Source organism: Mauremys mutica, chromosome 1, assembly GCF_020497125.1.
Source record: "Mauremys mutica isolate MM-2020 ecotype Southern chromosome 1, ASM2049712v1, whole genome shotgun sequence".
In the NCBI taxonomy this organism is placed as follows: Eukaryota; Metazoa; Chordata; order Testudines; family Geoemydidae; genus Mauremys; species Mauremys mutica.
Window position 1 is genome coordinate 205,199,334 of NC_059072.1, and position 19,254 is coordinate 205,218,587.

Genomic DNA, 19,254 nt, shown 5'->3' on the forward strand with positions numbered 1-19,254 from the left:
TAGAACGTACACAAAGTATATTTATAGAAATATATGAAAATAACTGACTGCTTGAGTCACTTATTTTCTGTATTGCCAACCCCAGTCATTTAAAAAAATGTAAGTCAAGCCCTCAGCTTTAAGACAGGCTTAAAAATTAGACTAAAAATGTTGGGGGGTTTTTTTAAACTTTTTTTTTTTTATCCTTTGTGGTGTATTTATGTCATGTCTTCAAGTTTTCTACTGCAACTGTGAGGTCTAAAAACGCTATTATTTTGAATGAAAGCTGAGAGTTTCATGTATTCAAATGACTCCAGAAACTGGAGCTTCAAGAAAAACACTAAATGTCATGAGACTCCTAATAAAATCCCAAGAGTTGACAGCACAGCTTTCTCCAAATAGGAGATGTACTACAGACAAAACAGTCTATAAGATTCAATGATGTAAAGTACAAGTTCTCCACTTGCAATTCTATTAAAATAAATTAGCCTTAATCATGGAAGACTATTGGAAATTTAGCCCCACAGGAAAAGGCAGAAAAATGTATCTCATCAGAACTGTACTGTTTAACTATGTGTGGGCAATCTGGATTTTCTGATATAATATTTTATCCAAGATTTACTAGAAATGAGAGGGGCAAGTCTCCAGAAGCTTGAAATTTTGCATAAACAACCTGTATGAAATGTTGGGTTTTTGTTTTTTGTAATTTGAAGAACTAGTTACATAAAAAAGACATTTTCAAACTCTTCAATTCATTTCTCCCATCTCTCCCACCCTCAGCTGCCCACAGGTCTCCCAAATAAAGGAAAAACTTATTCTAGGAAAAGAGGAATCGTGGGTGCTGCAGATGAGGAATGGAACACACCCACCTGCCCTTTAACTATAAAACACGGTCGGCTGGAAGTGGGAGTACTGCAAATTGTATGTTTCATGTTTTTTTCATGAGAAGTGTATTCTCCCTCCACCCATTTCCCCCAGTAATCTCTCTTCAGCAGAACACAAATGCAGTGCTCAATTCATTCTCAGTCAGAAATATTGTAAAAAGTTACTGTCTATCCCTATATAAAAGTAATATACAACGGCATGCTGAGTTTAAGATTATGCTATTTTGCACACAAAGCTGAAGAGATAACAATTCAATACAGTATAAAATTCTATTTTTGGTTACTTTTTACACTCAAAAAGCTGGCAGTCAGACAGTCCTAGAAAACTATAATGGTCTATCTGCACATAAATAGTTACACTAGAGGCAACAGCCTGAATTTTCCTATATCATCTTAATACTCCTTTGAACTATTATTTTTTAAAGTTAACTACCCAGGAAAGGGTCAGAATTGAACTGTTACATTGAATCATTTATCAGAGACGACTTCTAGATTCAAATGCTAGAAATCCAAGCAAAATACTTGTGTGTTCAATCACTGGTGCAGGTTACAGACCTCAAGGTGAATGATTAAATGATAGCTGGAATAATTACTAAAGCTCTGATCCTGCAAATAGATGCATGCAAATAACTAAATCACAGTCCGAGTTCAGCCAAAATATTCACCTGAGTACATTTACTCATGTGCAAAAGTATTTGCAAGATCAAGGCTGCAATTTGATCCTCCTGTTGGGATCAAACCCGACTGTTGGAAACGCAGATAGGTTATGGTACTGATGTGTTTTAGGCTTTATCTTCACTGCAGAGTTAATTATAATTATCTATACTCAGGGCTTACATTCAGCCAGAGCTGTCCAGAGCAGAGCTCCAGTAAATATTTTCAACCACCCTGGAGTTTTATAGGATATTGGGGGAGGAGATGTAGTGAGCTCTGGGAAATGCTCTGAGAATTTAAGCCCTGTCTATACTCAAGAGAGTGGCCGCACTGCAAAATAACACTTGAGCCACACAGAGCAACTGTGTTAGCAGCTGAGGAGTTGTGCTAACTCAAGCTGTAGCCTATACCCCCTGAGGGGCCAGCTATCTCGTTTTTATGTGTGAACAGAATTTGAGTTTAGGGTCAATGCTTGAGTTATAACTTGAGTTAATTCAGCAGTGAAAAGATGCCCGCAGAGATTAATTAACCAATTTAATATATTATTGTCTTTAGTTCAAAGGAAATATAATACTGGATGTGTTTTACATAAACCTACACATCTGCCATAAATTAATTCTCATTCAACAAGATTAAAAAATTCATTGAAAAAAAAAAAACCACTACAATTTCATTAATTTACCTAATAAGAGGTCCTAGAAATTTCATTATGTACATAAGTACCTACCCCAACTTCAGGGTTTGGGGGTTTTGTTTGTTTCTTTGTTATACTTACCTTGCTTTTTGCACAACCCTGTTATCCTTCTGCTCTACTTTCAAAATTTTACACATTTTAGAGCATCCTAATGCTTTCCATGGAAACACACACAAACTTCCCTAGCAATGGGGCTTTCCTGGTAACACAAGTTTGATTGCTAAAGCTACTGATAATTAGCAAGCCCAAATTATTACTGGAGAAAACATACCAAAATTTTAGCATACCGCACCACATCAGCAATGCCACATAAATAGAAAAAAATAATCGGGTCTTGCCTTCCAAAAAAAAAAAAAAAAAAAAAAAAAAAAGAACAGCTCAAATATTTATGTAAACTCCAATACTTTTTTTTAGTGCCGTATCTAAAATGTACTGTTATTAGTGTACTGGCAAGGTGTCCTTTGTGCCCTAGACTGAGCCATAACTCTCAACCTCCTGAAGCTCAACTTTTAACAAAATATAAAATGAAGGACCATAAATTGTCCCATAACCTTAGTGACCTAATCTTCTTTCGCACATGTGCATTTTTCTAAGTCAGTTAGTAGAGTCACAATTTACAGAGACAGTGAGGAAATGAGTTATCTGTAGGTCCTAACTAAATCTCAGTCAACTACTCAGAGTGATGCACCTCATATTCTGGAAGGGCAGAGAGAAGAACTCAGTTCTTCTTACAGACAGACTTGGTTCCCCCCCATAAGGTCGCTACATTATACTGTTTATTTCTAATGTGAAAGTTATATGTAGTTAAAGGGGAAAAAATAGCAGAATTACACGTGTTTCTTTCCCTTCGGGGGGTTCTATTTCACCTTTTGATTTAATCTTGTTTGATGTTTCACTCACCATATTAGAAGTGTTTTCAAAGCAGACAGTCTCCCATTGAATCTCCTTCCTAAAATAAAAGCTTATTATGGCCGATGATTTATGTAGGTCAAGAATAGTTTTGCAGATACTAGTGTAAATAAGGTATAAAAATGAATTACCCATTGGGACTTCCTGTGCCGTCGGGTATGATGATGTTTTAATTCAGATGGTTACACAAAGTCGTACCTTTGCAAAATGAGGGTTGTTTTTCTTTTTTAGAATCACAAAATTTCATGTCCCGTGGCCTCAGGGTTTTTCTGTTTGCTTGTTTTGTTAAAAAGCTGTGGTTTTGGCAGTCTGCCTTGTAATCATGTTTATTACAGGAAAGATTTTCAAATATAGTTTGCAAAGAAGTGTTTTTGTCCTGTTTGCAGGTATTTTGATCTCTACACATTTAGGACTAGATTCTGAATCCCTTAGTCCTACCACTGAGCAGTTACTCCCACAAGTTGTCCCACTGAACTAGCCCCATTCTGGGTACTTTTGTTCAGCATAGTGTACATAATTGCACCATTTCCCCCCATTGTAGCTGTTTAAACATAATCCAAATGTGATACCCTCTCTCATAGCGGGTAGCCCCACTAAAGTGAATGGGGTCACAATCTGGCCCTTAATATCTGTGAGCAATATTACAGTAGGTACCAGTTAACATGAATGCCTTATTCCACAAGTAATCCCATTAGGTTCACTGAAACAACTCATGGTGAAAAAATACCACTCAGCATGAATAAGGACACTACAGTCTGGCCCTGTACAAATAACAGAAGGAGGCAAAGGTAATGTATTTGTTTGAATTTATACTGCACTTAGCAAGCTCTGCTCAGCTTTAACAGCCTATTTTATTAGATACATTTTAAGGAACAGACTCCAAATAACACTACCACATCACCAATATGTGTAATGAGTCCAACTTCAAAAAATAATAATAAATAAATAAATAAAAATCAGCAGTAGACCCCAAACCAACCTTGCTCTCCACAAATATTTTGGAGATCATCACTACAGAATTTCTCAAAGTTAACATCTGTAGAAGCTGATTTTAAAACAAATAATGCCCAAGCACATTATGTGTTGCAATGGGATAGGTCAGGACACAGTGGTGACCAATCCCAATTGTCATCATCATGTGGATTCCTGTTGCGTTCAACTTTCTTGAGAGTGTTAAGGGAACCTGATTAAACTGATAATAGAACCAGTTGGAACAGCCAGGTAAAGTATACCAGAAAGAAGAATTCTAAATCTTGCATAAAGCAGCAAATAATTCTTTTTCGGCTCTATGACTTGTTCTTTAAAAGACAGGGATGAAATGATCAAACACGAAGATGAAATTCGGGAATCAAACATAACTCCCATTCAAAGCAAAGGGGGAATTTTTCTTGGGTAAAGACTAATAGTCTGATCCAAAGTCCACCAAAATCAATGGGCTTTATAGCAGGCCCCTTGAGGATGCATCATGGACATTGCCTAATTTTTTTTTTTTTTAATTGTACCAAATTCCATACTACTGAAGCACATCTTCCCTGGCCAACATCTTCAAATTGTCTCAAAATTCTGGCAGAAGTGTCAACTAATAAGCTGTGGAACTACAAAAGTGCTTATTGTGAATCTCACAGCCTCACCAGCTAGCGCACAAGAAATCTCTGAGTGCTTGACATTTTTATTTTAGTGGAAAATTTTCAGAAGCAGGCCTCAAGCACAGCAGCCAAATTTACCAGCTGTAAACTTAGTACACTTGTGAAGGTGGTAGACTGGAAAAACAAGTACTACGACTCCAATATTTAACCACCTCTATCCATTACCTGTGAACAATGACTGTGGTTACGTGACCATCCCATTGTTTCCATGAAAAATGTGTTAGTCTTTTTTAGTTAATTAAAAGAGGCAAACAAGTGACTTTCAGAAGAGAAGCCTGAATCTTTATCAATCTTTATCAGGATACAACATGAGGGTATACAAAGCTCCCTCGTGGTTTGAACAACTCAGCCTTCTTACCACAAGAGCTCAGCAGCAGAAAGTAATTTGTTTTTAAAATCATAAGGATTATCAGCAGTAAAATTGATACAGATGGAACCACTGACAGGTTGTTTTTTTCTTTTGCCAGCTCTCACTTTAGTTTTTAAAGACAGTGAATAAGAGGATTCTGGGTAGGTGCTCAGATACCACCATGATGGGAAACATGTGTGTGAAAGTATATATTATAGACACAAGAGATTAGATGGGGCTCTTCAACTGTAATTTGCATCAGTGCAATATCCTTAACCTCCCCCCCCCAATTTTTGCATAAATTAAATTTTAAATAGCTTGTAGTGCTCTGGTCAGTTCTTAACACATTTTGCTTCCTAACAGTCCCTTTCTTTTTAAAATAAATAAATAAATGCAAGTTTGTGAAAGTTACTAGCCGACAATCGTGGAGAGATAACTATGTATCTACAAACATGTGAAGCACAGACATGTGCAGTATATGCTTCCCCAGACTCCTGCTGAGTAAGATGAAACATGTTTAAGGGTGAAAACTTAGGATGAGCCCGAAGACAGAGCTGCCATTTGTGTTTCTGTTTAGACTGCTAAAAAAAGGGGCCATGAGGTGATGTGGATGCATGCCCAACGGATTGGATGGAGACCACAAACTAATCTGACAAGACAATAAATAACCGTCAGGTGGCAATGATTTTGGATTACTGCAGACATGCACTTTTATTTAAACGGGAGACTTGGAAATGAACGTCTGTATATCCCATTACAAATTCTAGTAAATGATCAACCAGTGCCCCCATCCCTCTCTCATTTTGACCTGATGCTGCCTCGCCACATAACATAATATACACTTAATGCATTAAACTATTTAATGTATAAATAGGGCCTATTCCCACACTGACATATGTGCCATTAGCTCATTAACTTTACTGAGAACTCTAGACGCTGAAAATTGCTGATTTACAAATATGCTTATATACACTAATCCAAATTACATACATTCTAACAAACCACTCTTTCCATCTTCCCCCACTCTCCCCTCCCATGCTACACAATGTAACTACATTCCAGAGGTTCAGGTAAGTGGTAAGTATTTTCCACTGATGTAAATGATCAATCTAAGCATATTGATGTGGACACAGTGGCAAAATGAGGACAGACACCTGCATGGAATTAAGTGACAGGCCACAATTTTTATTAAACTTTAACACAAGGGAGGGGTGCTACCTACCAATCACCCATCCTCTCCTTAATTTGTTCTAGTGTGGGGGTTACAGGGCTCCTTACCATATAACCCATAATGCGGAGTGGCTCTCCCCAGCCTACACGCCAAGACTCAACTCTCTCTGAGTCCTAGAACCTTCCACCTGCCAGCAGGACAGAGGTTGCAGCAGAGTGGGAACCTCAGCCTGTGAGGGCCACAAGGTCTGACCTAGGCCCACGAAGGCCACAAGGTCTCACACTATCACATGAGCCCAAGGCTTATCACCAAAACTGCAGGTCTGGGAGCCATTCATTTTATTCTCTTAACCGCACTGGAAACTGGCCAGAAGTCGTGACAAATAAACAACTCCACCAAAGCACCCAAGTTAGGTACTAAGCAGGTTCCTACTCGACACACTGTGGCTTGAAGATTTTGTGAGGAAAGCAAAAAACTCCCTGGTCCTCTGCCAACTGGCCTATGGGAGAAAATATTCCTTCCTAACCCCCTAAATAGGTGATCAGCTAGACCCGCAGCATCTGTCAGGCTGGGTTCCCATTCCTAGTTCAGGTCAGAAGGATGGTGCTGCTGGAATAGAGCTGAGAAAGGCTCCACATGGCCCCTGAGCTGCTTAAATCCTGGGAACTAGGGAATGTTGTCCAATCAGCACTCCTCACCTGCTGCTGGCCAATGGGTGCTAGTCACTGGCGTGGGAGGATCTACCTATTATCCCACAGCAAGTGTCTCCCTCCCTTGCTCTGGGACTGTCCCCCTTTCACCACTGGCTCCATCAAGTTCCCCCAGCTGTTGATGCAGGTGGGTGGCATGTCTGACCTTTTAAAAAGACAACAATACAAGCAACTTTCAAAAAGAATGTAAGATGTCATCTCCTTATAAGGGTACAAATAATATTCTTGTAGTGAGAGTATTATTGATTTTTGGAATCAAATATTCTGTGTGAGCAAAACTCTAGGGTAAGTGTGAGATGGTATGTACCCGCAGGATATTTTCATTAAAACATATGTATGTGTTCTAATAAAGACTGCACAGAATTAACTAATTCTGTCCGCTTTAATTCTGACCAGATAACTAAAAGAAAATATATACTAGAGTACACAGTTTTTTCAGCGATAACAATGGCTGCCACTTTCCATTTGGTGGGAAATTGTCAAGATAGTTGGCAGGCACGGTGGACAGCTGGTGCTGCATTTCTTGTATCTCTAATAACAGCATCAGCCCATATACTCTTACCAGATCATCACTGACTAAGTTGGTAACCCATATAAAATCAGTCAGCCAGGGGCAGCTCTAGACATTTCGCCGCCCCAAGCAGGCAGGCGTGCCTGCGGAGGGTCCGCTGGTCCCGCGGCTTTGGTGGACCTCCCGCGAGCCGCGGGACCAGCGGACTCTCCGCAGGCACGCCTGCGGGAGGTCCTCCGGAGCCGCGGGACCAGCGGACTCTCCGCAGGCACGCCTGCGGGAGGTCCTCCGGAGCCACCTGCCACCCTCCTGGCGACCGGGAGAGCGCCCCCTGTGGCATACCGCCCCAAGCACGCGCTTGGCGTGCTGGAGCCTGGAGCCGCCCCTGCAGTCAGCAAACCAGCAAGCTTCACAATGATCAGCTTTTTGATTCCCATTTCTGTTAAGCAACACATGCAGAGGTGACCTATTTACATGGAGTATGGGGTACAAGTTACACCAGTTTATAGGTCAGTATTGATGACCAAGTCATAGAGCTGTAGTGATGGACATATGGAAGAGGACAGAGTTAAGATTCTAATACAATGGTTCTCAAACTGGCAGCCTGTGGTCATGGTTCTGTCTCATTAGGAAAGCACCTGACACTGTTCAAGCTCTGATGCTTCCTGATGACTGTAGTCCAGGATACAGCTCTTATGGTTTCCAAAAAAAAGATTTTGTTCATCTAAAATTCAAATACACAATTCTAGTTTGCATCATTTACAGCTGTTTCTTATTTCTTATCTCATTCATTATTTTAATATCCAATCTACAAAACACACAAAAAACCATGCAAAATAGATTATCTTAAAGTCTTTTGGGGGAAACAAAAATCCCTTCTGGCAGAGAGCAAGCATGAGAAGTTTATTTTAGCCTAAAAGGTAATTGTTTTGGAAATGAATATGCCACTGAAAATAGGGTAGGCAATAGGAATTGCCATCTCAACCATCATTATTATTAGAACAGCTAACAAATAAGTGCGCTCTGTCAGTAATAGATAAAATTGCAAAGCTTGATGTGGATAGTGCAAAATACATTAAAGTTTCCAAATGAGTAAGCAACAAATGAAGGATAATCCTTATTTGTGAGAAATCCATTCCAGCAAGAAATTGATCCGGGGACTTCTGAATCGCAAACCACTAGGGCTTTCCCCCTTTCCACCACTTCAGTAATAATCTGCTAATGGCGCGTAGGCAAAAATTTTATACAGAAAAGATACCAACTTTTTTTCCTTGAAGGTATTATTTCCATATTGACAATGAATTGCTTAATCTGAAAAAAACAGAAGTGATCAGGTGTATTTGGCACAGCCACACTTTTTCCAAACCTCACCTACCACCTCTTCCTTTGCAGCTTTCTGTGATTTCCATAATTTACTCCTCACAGGATGTACCATACATAACCTATACCATTATTTATTTAATTATATACTTTTAAATGTTAAATGTGTCACCGCACAGTTGCCAAGTAAAAAAAAGAAACAAAGATTAATATTGAGAGAGAAAGAGATCCAAGTTCTGGAGAAGGTATATAAAAATTAAACATGATAAGATCTCTGGATCTGAAAAATCATCAGGTTTAAGGTCAGCCACGAGTCCCCTCACTGTCACATCCAATAGAATGCAGTGATTGTAGAATCAGGCATTGGAATCTGCAAACAGAGTCACAGCCTGCTGCTCATTTCTTAATTATGTGGAAACTGATTTAGTGCTTGTGCTCAATGCGCAATTTTTCAAACAGCTAAATAAGCTTCTAACCTTCCATTCTTCAAATATGGGAAAATCACTAGCTGTTGTTTGAGACTAGAGACAGTAAGAATGCCCTGCTACATCTTCACTATACTTGTTTGTGTAGACATTTCACTGCATTTTTTTTAATTCAGCCCCAAACTACAAAAACGTGAAGATTTTTGGTTTTCTAATGCAAACAATCAAGGAAAGTAGACACTGAAATATTTGCAAAAAGAACAGGAGTACTTGTGGCACCTTAGAGACTAAAGCTCATGCTGAAATAAATGTATTAGTCTCTAAGATGCCACAAGTACTCCTGTTCTTTTCGCGGATACAGACTAACACGGCTGCTACTCTGAAAACTGAAATATTTGTTTTGTTGAAAATCCAATTGTCTGTCCAAAAGAAGTTAATAGAATTTTTTTTACCTGCCTAATTCAAGGCTATGCACAATACATACAGAATTTGAGAACAAAGCCATTGGAGTTATAAAGCAACTAAAACAAAAACACAAAAGAAAACAATAACTATTTCAGCTGCAATGAGTTTAACTGATGAAAATGACAACATGCGGATTTGTATACAACTTTCCAAGAGTAGCTTCTTGACTAAGAAATTTCAGTCTTTAAATTAATTTGATAAAGTTATAACCTAGCAAAAATAGGAGTTTAGAAAGCAGTGTGAGAATGGAAATATTATTTCATCTTAGAACATTATCTGCAAATCTCTGTGATGCCACTCTGAAATCACACACAAATAGCAGCATATATTGTAACATTGCATGTTAATACCAAGACTGGATTCTAAATTGGATGTTTTTCCTGACAGATATTTCAGCTGTGCTTTATAACAATACAGGTGACTCAGAGACATGTTGTGTCTCTTTATGTATTTCATTTTTCTTTTATCTTTTTCTCTGTATACAAAGGTGAAAAATTATTTTGGAGGTTCTCTTGTAAAAAGTATATTTTACAAAACTATAGCACTTTTACAGTGCTTGACTTTATAATATTATTTAAAAGGGAAAGATAAAAAAAATAGTCCCTATTTTGCTACAAATAGCTTAATCTAACTCCCACGCAAGTCAGTGACTTCAATGGGAATTGGTCAAGCCCTAACAGGGTATGGATGCTGAACATGTTACAACTTGAACAAACAATGCATCTTAGCTATACTTGTTTATGTAGATCTTTCACTGCATTAAAAACAAACAGTCTATATAGCATAAGAGCATGAAGTGAGAGCAGTCATTCCTGTAAATTAGCAAAGGTTTATCACAGCATCAGCATTTCTTCTGGCTGACCTGGTAGCCCACAGCATAAAAATGGACTTAATTGGGTGCAGAAACTGCATTGGATTCTTTCACAGACTTTCCATTTAGTTCAAGTCTTCCAGGACATATCCATTTAGTGTAAACACACTACTGTTAAAAAGTAAATAAAAAAATCATTTATACCTCTATGATAAATGACATTTAGGTTGAAACATTATCCATGAAGTAACCATTTATTACAGAACCATATATTATACAACTCTCATTGAATTTGATTCAAATTTACAGGTGTGCAAGAAAACCTAGCTACCAACATGCCACAGAGTAAAGCCTTGTGATTTAAAATATGCTACCTTTTATCACCAAACGGCAGGGGAATACAAACCTTTACTTTGTTTATTTTACTTTTTAAAAAAATCTCAATCCCGCTTCCCCCCCACACACACACACACACACTCCCTGCAGATGAGGCAAGAGAAGGAGCTAAAAGCCTGCTCCCTTTTGATTCTGAACAGCAAAGAGAGTCAGGAGACATGGGGGAAGTATGAGGAAGTCTGTCACACTTTCCTTCAGAGATCCTCTTTCCTCAATAGATTTCAGTTGTAGGGAGCTGAAGATGATTATACTAGGGTTTAGATCAGTGGTTCTCAAATTTTTGTACTGGTGACCCCTTTCACACAGCAAGCCTCTGAGTGCGACCCCCCTTATAAATTAAAAACACTTTTTTATATATTTAACACTATTATAAATGCGGGAGGCAAAGCAGGGTTTGGGGTGGAGGCTGACAGCTCGTGATCCTCCATGTAATAACCTCACAACCCCCAGTTTGAGAACCCCTGGTTTAGATCCATACCATCTTGTTGCCAAAGTACCACATGCCAAGCGTTTAGACAGATGTGTCTCACCCGCTGTACTCACTGTAACACAGCATTTCCCAAACTTGAGACGCTGCTTGTGCGGGAAAATTTGCCGGTGGGCCGGGCCGGTTTGTTTACCTGCCGCGTCCGCAGGTTCGGCCGATCATGGCTCCCACTGGCCGCGGATCGCTGCTCCAGGCAATAGGGGCTGCTGGAAGCTGCACGGGCCGAGGGATGTACTGGCCGCTGCTTCCAGTGGCTCCCATTGGCCTGGAGCCGGCCAGACTTGCGGACGTGGCAGGTAGACAAACCGGCCCAGCCTGCCAGGGGTTTTCCCCACACAAGCGGCGTCCCAAGTTTGGGAAACACTGCTGTAACAGATCAGCCGCCTTCCACACACCCTCTCATGGCCAGGGGCGACTCTACAGCAGCCTGCCACAATTTCCTTTCTTCCAGGGCTCCTCAATAAAGTTCACACACACAGACTTCTCTCTGTGTATTTAGCCTGCCTTCGGGTCTGGATTTATTAATATCAAAGCTGAAAACAAAACTCAGAGTTGCAAATATAGGACTCAAAATCCAACTCAGTTCCCTGCTGTTAGCAGGCCACTCCCAGCCCTACCAGTGTGGGGGTCTCTAATTCGATCAATGTGCTGCTTGTGTCACTTGTGTTCTCATATGGAGCTCTACTTCTCCCTTCTGCAAGTTCCCTCCCAATGGAACTATCCTGCAGGACCCACGTCCCCCAGGGCTGGTTTTCTCCAGCCCCAGAATCAAAGGAGCACACACACACACACAAACAGAGTGCGCCTGAGCAGATCAGGTCAATCAGCACTCACAAGCTGACATCTTATGTGTCCCTGGACTCAGCAGGCTGGGTCAAGCAGCACTTCCAAGCTGTCACCCTCATGTGCCCCTGGACTCAGCAGACTGGATCGAGCAGCACTTCCAAGCTGCCACCTTCATATGCCACAAGTTCAGCACGTCCCTATCCCCACTTTCACATTACAATTGTTCTGGTAGTAACCCACTTGATGAGCAAACCCCACAGGATTTTTGGGCGCTGCAGGGATCTTTAGCTTAGGTAAGAGGAGCGTTGCTGCAGAGCAAATGGGGAAGCCAAAACACAAAGGAGAGAGAGAGAGGGAAGGAAGCAACCAGCTTAACCATGAAAGTTATTTATTGCCAGGTAATAACCATAGGGTAGCCAAACAAACAAAACAGTTACAATATTAAATCTAACAAATTTAATTATAAAATTCAGGTTTAGAAAACTGTAACTGATCTCACAAGTCAGGGTTAGAAAGCTATACCTAGAGTAGAAAAAAAAAAAGAGAGAGAGAGAGAGAAAGAAAGATGGGTTCTCACCACTCCGTGAAGCTTGAATCGATCAGCGGTCCCAGGTGGTGGTGGTGGTAGCTGAGGATCCGGAGTGCTGGAGACAGGCAGAGCCCCCAGCAGGATCAGTCAGGAGAAGATGAAGTCCCAATGGAACTGATGCAGATTTTGGATCCAGGCATCAGAACACTTATTTGAGCATGGGTAGGCGTTTTTGTAGGGAAACAACAATGGCTCAAGGGAGAACACTGGATTTGTTTATGGGTAAACTGATGGCTCAAGGGAGTATACCAGGGTTGTTTTGTTCAGGCTAGACAATAGGAACTGATCATTCCTGGCTACGGGCGGTGTTCCTTCGAGGGAGCTCCCAATGCAATTAGGCAGCTTCAGTATTTTGGATCCAGTAAAGGATTTATTACTAGAATGGGTCTGATAACTACTGAGCTGGGTATGTGCAGGTGTGGGTTCATTAACCTCTGGAGCAGAGATCCCCCATGATGCAATGCTTCCCTGCTTTCCTGGTCCCATAGTTCAGTGTGGTTCTTGCCTTGGAATCTCTGTTCTCTATTCTGTATGCTAATAGTGATGCTTCCCTGTCCCATCTTCAATGCAAATGAGGCGAGGGGAGTTTCCTTAATCCTCTCACCCTCGTCTGGAGGGGTTTAGGTGCGTCTCCCACTGCCTTTTCATTGCTATTTGTAAGTCTTTCTTCTGATCAGCTTTGGTTCAAGCAGAGGCTGGGGGTTGGGGTAAGTCAGACAGGCTGGATACTGCATCTTGGTTCCCCAAGAACACAGAGCTGACAGGTAACACCCTGTTCCCTTGAGGATGACAAGAGCTGCAGCCGTCTTCTCAGAAATGTGAAGGCAGAAAAAGGTGAGCTACTCCAGAGACTCCCACAGGGACAAGGACCCACTGCATTGGTAAGCTGTCCTTCCTTAGCTCTAGGGGTCCCCCGCCCCAACTAAGCTCTATCTCTTCCGCCTTAGGAGGAGATAGTGATGCTGTGGAAGGTGCACTGGTGCTTCCTGGACTGAGAAGTAGCAGTGAAGCTGACCAGAGTACATGGCCCACCTCTGGTCCTTGGACTCAGCTACTCTGTGGACAGTTCCTTCCTCTGCAGAGTTCCAAGACAGGCACTTGCTCCTCACCCCCAGGAGTTGTTCCTCCAGCCCCACTGGGGGGGGGGTTAGAGGTTGTGGAGTCCTTCTTTTCACCTGCACAGCTTTGGGGTGAGCTCACGTTATGGTGTTAGGTTAGAGGATGGACCAAAACCTCTGGCTTTTGGTGGAAACTGCTGACTTTCTGCCCTCTTCTCTGATTTTCTGACCTCCCAAGCATGTGTCTTTGACCTTCCTGGCTCACTACAAAAGTCATTTTCCTCATTGTGCTCTCCTATGGCTGCTGAGTGGCAGGAGTTGAATGAAGAGATTCCCTCCCTCCCTTTCCAATTCCCTGCTGGCTGCTCACCAACCTCTACTCCTGGTTACTCTTCTCCCATCTGCCCCCATATACAGAAACGCAGCAGCAGCTAGGAGAAGACTACAGACTGGCAAGCAGGGATAGGAGAGGATCCTCTGCAAGCCATGGGAAACTTAGGAGGAGAAGGGGATATGGGCACTGCAGCAAGACTCCTAATCAAGGCCCTGAGAGCTAGATGGGGTTGGAGAACTACATTAGGGTGAAACAGGGAAGAATCTGGATCATCACTAAGGGGAGGGAGAGATGTGAATGTGGTGCTTAAGACATTGGGGGAAGTGGGACAGATTAAGATGGGCGGTAGAAAGGAAGCATTTGGAAGGGTGGCACGGTGTGGGATGGGGATTGTTGTGTATTTGGTTGTCATGGGTTTTGTTACTATGGCAACTGAGTTAGACTATTAAGGGATAGCTCAGCCGGTTTCAACCGGCTGAGTGAGCTCTCTGTTTCTGTAAATAAAATGGAGGTTTTGGTTAGCTGTCTGCTCTCTGGCCTCAAGTGATTGCTTCCTACACCGGCTGCCCCTAGGACATAACACTGGCGACGAGGGTGGGATCCTGGCGCTGCTCTAGTAACAGAAGGAAGTAGAAGTCAAGGTAAAGACCAAACAAAGAAAAAAAAGCTGCTTGTTTGCACTGACTGTGAAAGTGAAACTAAAAATCATGGCTACTCTGACCAGGCCCCTGGAGCCTTTTGATGAGAATACAGAGCAGTGGCATGTGTATACTGAGCGTTTTGAGCTTTTTGGTATTGCAAATGACATTACAGAAGCGAAGAAGGTGCCAATATTCTTAACTGTTGTAGGGGCTAAAACCTACTCTCTGCTACACAGCTTACTACACCCTGTTAAGCCTGAGACTAAATCTTACAGTGACATTGTGGAAATCCTGGGGTCTCATTTCTCCCCAAAACCACTGGTAATTGTTGAAAGATATAGGTTCCACAAAAGAGACCAAAAGGAAGATGAAACAGTTGTACAATTTGTAGCCATTTTAAAAAAGCTAGCAGAACACTGTGAATTTAAAGAGATGTTAAATGATGCCCTGCATGACAGGTTAGTGTGTGGCCTCTGCAGTGAAGCTATACGGAAGCGCCTACTGACAGAGGCTCAGCTTACATTACAGAAGGCTGTTGATATTGCTGTCTCCATGGAACTGGCTACAAGGGAGGCACAATACATCGGTGCATCCCCTAGGGTGCAAAAAGTGTCACAAGAACTGACCCACAAAACGGTGCAGAGTCAAGAATGTTACCGCTGTGGTAAGCTGGGTCACCAGGCATCAGAATGCTGGTGTAAGGACCTGGTGTGTCGACACTGTGGCAAAAAGGGACACATTGAGTATGCCTGTAAACAAAAGAAAAAGAGGCCTGTGGTCTGGCCGACAAAAAGAGGAACCTTGCATACCCTAGACCAGACCCAGGATGATCAAGGTGACACCTCCTCACAAGAGGAAGTGCCACTGCATGTTTTGTCTTTGGCAGCGGGCTCACATGAATACTGGGTAACCCCCTTATTGGAGGGCAAACCTATACGCATGGAACTAGACACCGGTGCAGCTGTCTCGCTGGTTCCTGAGACTGTGTATAAGGAAAAGCTACAGCATCTTCCGCTTAAGGCAACAAAAACTGTTCTGAAGACGTATACAGGTGAAGCTGTGCCCATGTTGGGCACTATTGATGTTAAGGTGGAGCTCAATGGACAGGCGGCTAAATTGCCACTGTTTGTGGTGAGAGGTGACTACCCAGCCTTAATGGGTAGGTCTTGGCTTGGGAAGATTCAGCTGAACTGGGCAGAAGTGCACCGGATGACTAAAGAAGAAACCAGTCTAACCCCTATACTAAGGAAACATGCTGCTGTTTTTGGAGATGATTTGGGAAGTATGAAGGGAATCACTGTGACATTGAACATTAAACCTGGCAGTCCACCAAAATATCTGAAAGCCCGAACTGTGCCATATGCCATCAGGCCAAAAGTTGAAGCAGACCTGGAGCGCCTGGTCACCAATGGAGTCCTAATACCAGTTACCCATAGCTCATGGGCCACTCCTATCGTTCCAATAGTGAAGAAAGATGGCTCTCTCCGGATTTGCGGTGATTTTAAAGTCACTGTCAACCCAGTGTTGTGTGCAGAGCAATACCCGCTTCCCCGCATCGATGACCTCTTCGCAGGCCTGGCTGGGGGACAAAAGTTCAGTAAGATTGATCTGAGTCAAGCATATTTACAGATGCACGTCGATGAAAAGTCCCAAGAGCTGTTGACTATTGTGACTCATAAGGGGCTTTATCGATACTGTCGCCTACCCTTCGGAATCACATCGGCTCCCGCCCTGTTCCAGAGGGCTATGGACCAGATCTTGTGTGGCTTGTCAGGAGTTCAGTGCTATCTGGATGATATCCTGGTCACTGGAAGAAATGAAGAGGATCACTTAAAGAATTTAGAGGCTACCCTACAAAGACTGGAAGAGTATGGCCTACGAGTTCGCAAAGACAAGTGTGAATTCTTCAAGCCCTCTGTTGAATATTTGGGACACATCATCGATTCTGCAGGTCTTCATAAGGCCCCTGCAAAAGTTAAAGCTATTGTGGAGGCTCGCCCACCTCGAAATGTAAGCCAGCTACGCTCATTTCTAGGACTACTGAACTATTATGGAAAGTTCATCTCACAGTTAGCCACACTGCTAAAACCACTTCATGAGCTCCTTGGGCAGAACAAGGCCTGGAAGTGGACTGAAGCCTGTGATGTTGCATTTAACAAAGCTAAGGATGCATTGTTAAATTCTGAAGTTCTAACGCACTTTGATCCATCCTTACCCCTGCAATTGGCCTGCGATGCTTCCCCTTATGGAGTGGGAGCGGTCGTGTCACACATTATGCCTTCGGGAGAAGAAAGACCTATTGCTTTTGCTTCACGCACTCTAAGCAAAGCAGAAACTAACTACGCCCAAATCGAACGTGAGGCATTAGGAATTGTTTTTGGAATTAGGAAGTTTCATCAGTACCTGTTTGGGCGAAAGTTTACTCTTCTTACAGACCATCGACCTCTGACATCAATTTTTGGACCCTACACAGGCATTCCCCCATTAGCTGCTAGTCGTATGCAACGTTGGGCATTGATACTTTCTGCACACACATATGAAATCAAATATCGGAAATCCACTCTGCACGGCAATGCAGATGGCCTCTCAAGGTTGCCTTTACCGGTCAAACATCAAGATAGTGCCCAAAAGGAAATCTTCTACTTTGAACAGGTAGAGAATACACCCATAACTGCTACTCAGATAAAGAAGGCAACCCGCATTGACCCAGTATTATCCCAAGTTATGGACCTGGTGATGCATGGAAAATCTCGACAAACCTCTCCGGTCTCACCCGACCTTGTTCCCTACATGTCCAGGCGGACGGAGTTATCGGTCCAATCTGGTTGTTTGTTGTGGGGGAGGCATGTCATTATTCCACCACCCCTGAGATCACAGATGTTAGAACAGCTACATTCCGGTCACTGTGGAATAGTGCGCATGAAGGAAATTGCACGAAGCTATTTTTGGTGGCCTAGATTGGACAGTGCTATTGAAGAGAAGGCAAAAGCTTGTATGTCATGTCAGAGTGTAAGAAATGCACCCCAGTGGGCACCCCTACACCCATGGGACTGGCCTGAAAACCCGTGGCAACGTATTCACGTTGACTTTGCTGGCCCCCTTGAAGGAAGCATGTTCTTGGTGGCAATAGATGCCCATTCTAAATGGCCAGAAGTCTCTATAATGCAGTCCACTACTGCAGAGAGTACTATCCAAAAACTACGAGGACTCTTTAGTCGTTTTGGTCTGCCAGAACAACTTGTGAGCGACAACGGACCGCAGTTCGTCTCTCAGGAGTTTCAAAATTTTATGAAGGCAAATGGGATACACCACATCACGTCAGCACCATATCATCCGTCCACCAACGGATTAGCTGAAAGATTTGTGCAGACAATGAAAAACACTTTGAAATCAGCAAAGGGACAACACTCCATTCAAAAGCGTCTGGATACCTTCTTACTTTCCTATAGAAACACACCTCATGCTACGACCCAGGCTTCCCCAGCCTTTCTAATGATGGGACGACAGCTGCGCACTTGCTTTGATCTGCTGAAACCTTCTGAACCCAGACAAACTGTGCAACATCAGCAGCAATATCAAGTCATCAGACGGGCACCCAGAGCAAAAGACCGAACCTTTAGCCCAGGGCAGCCAGTTTTGGCTCGGAATTATACTTCCAGAGCTAAATGGGTCCCGGCCACAGTCATCACTCAAACAGGACCTGTTTCCTATACAGTCCGGAATGCAGAGAATCTTACCTGGCGGCAACATGTAGATCAGCTGTTGCCAGGTCATGCCAGTCTTCAGGACCCATCTGCAGTTGAGGGGTCTGACTTCACCCCTCCTGGTGAGACACCGAATCATGAGTCACCTGTTCCTGACTGTTCTCCTCCATTACTGCCGGCAGCTGAGATACTCCTTTGCCCAGCACGAGCTGATACCACCTCCTCACCTATTCGTGCTGCGGACCCTGAGCCCCTAGTACTTTCGGGTGCAACAACACCAGAAGTTCGCCGTAATCCACCTAGAGACAGAAGGCCTCCTCATCGGCTGGATCTTTAGTTAGGGTGAACCCACGGTTATGGGGCAAAATAATCCCCAGGGTTTAGCCGGGAATGGAGGCAGTCTACCCTCCTTCTCTAGTTTAGTGTGTGTTTTATTTAGGGGATGTTCTTATTAGGGGGGGAGGAATATGTTGTGTATTTGGTTGTCATGGGTTTTGTTACTATGGCAACTGAGTTAGACTATTAAGGGATAGCTCAGCCGGTTTCAACCGGCTGAGTGAGCTCTCTGTTTCTGTAAATAAAATGGAGGTTTTGGTTAGCTGTCTGCTCTCTGGCCTCAAGTGATTGCTTCCTACACCGGCTGCCCCTAGGACATAACAGGGATAATTTATGTGATCATCTCTCTGCAGAAGGGAGGAAGGTGCTCCTGGAGATTCCAGAAGGGTAATGAT

The 19,254-nt window shown here is 42.7% G+C and overlaps 1 protein-coding gene across 3 annotated transcripts in view; it reads right to left on the bottom strand.

The window, feature by feature from the left end:
• Positions 1-19,254, bottom strand: part of DSCAM (DS cell adhesion molecule) — a 644,197-nt gene that overhangs the window by 596,074 nt on the left and 28,869 nt on the right. The window lies entirely within an intron of this gene.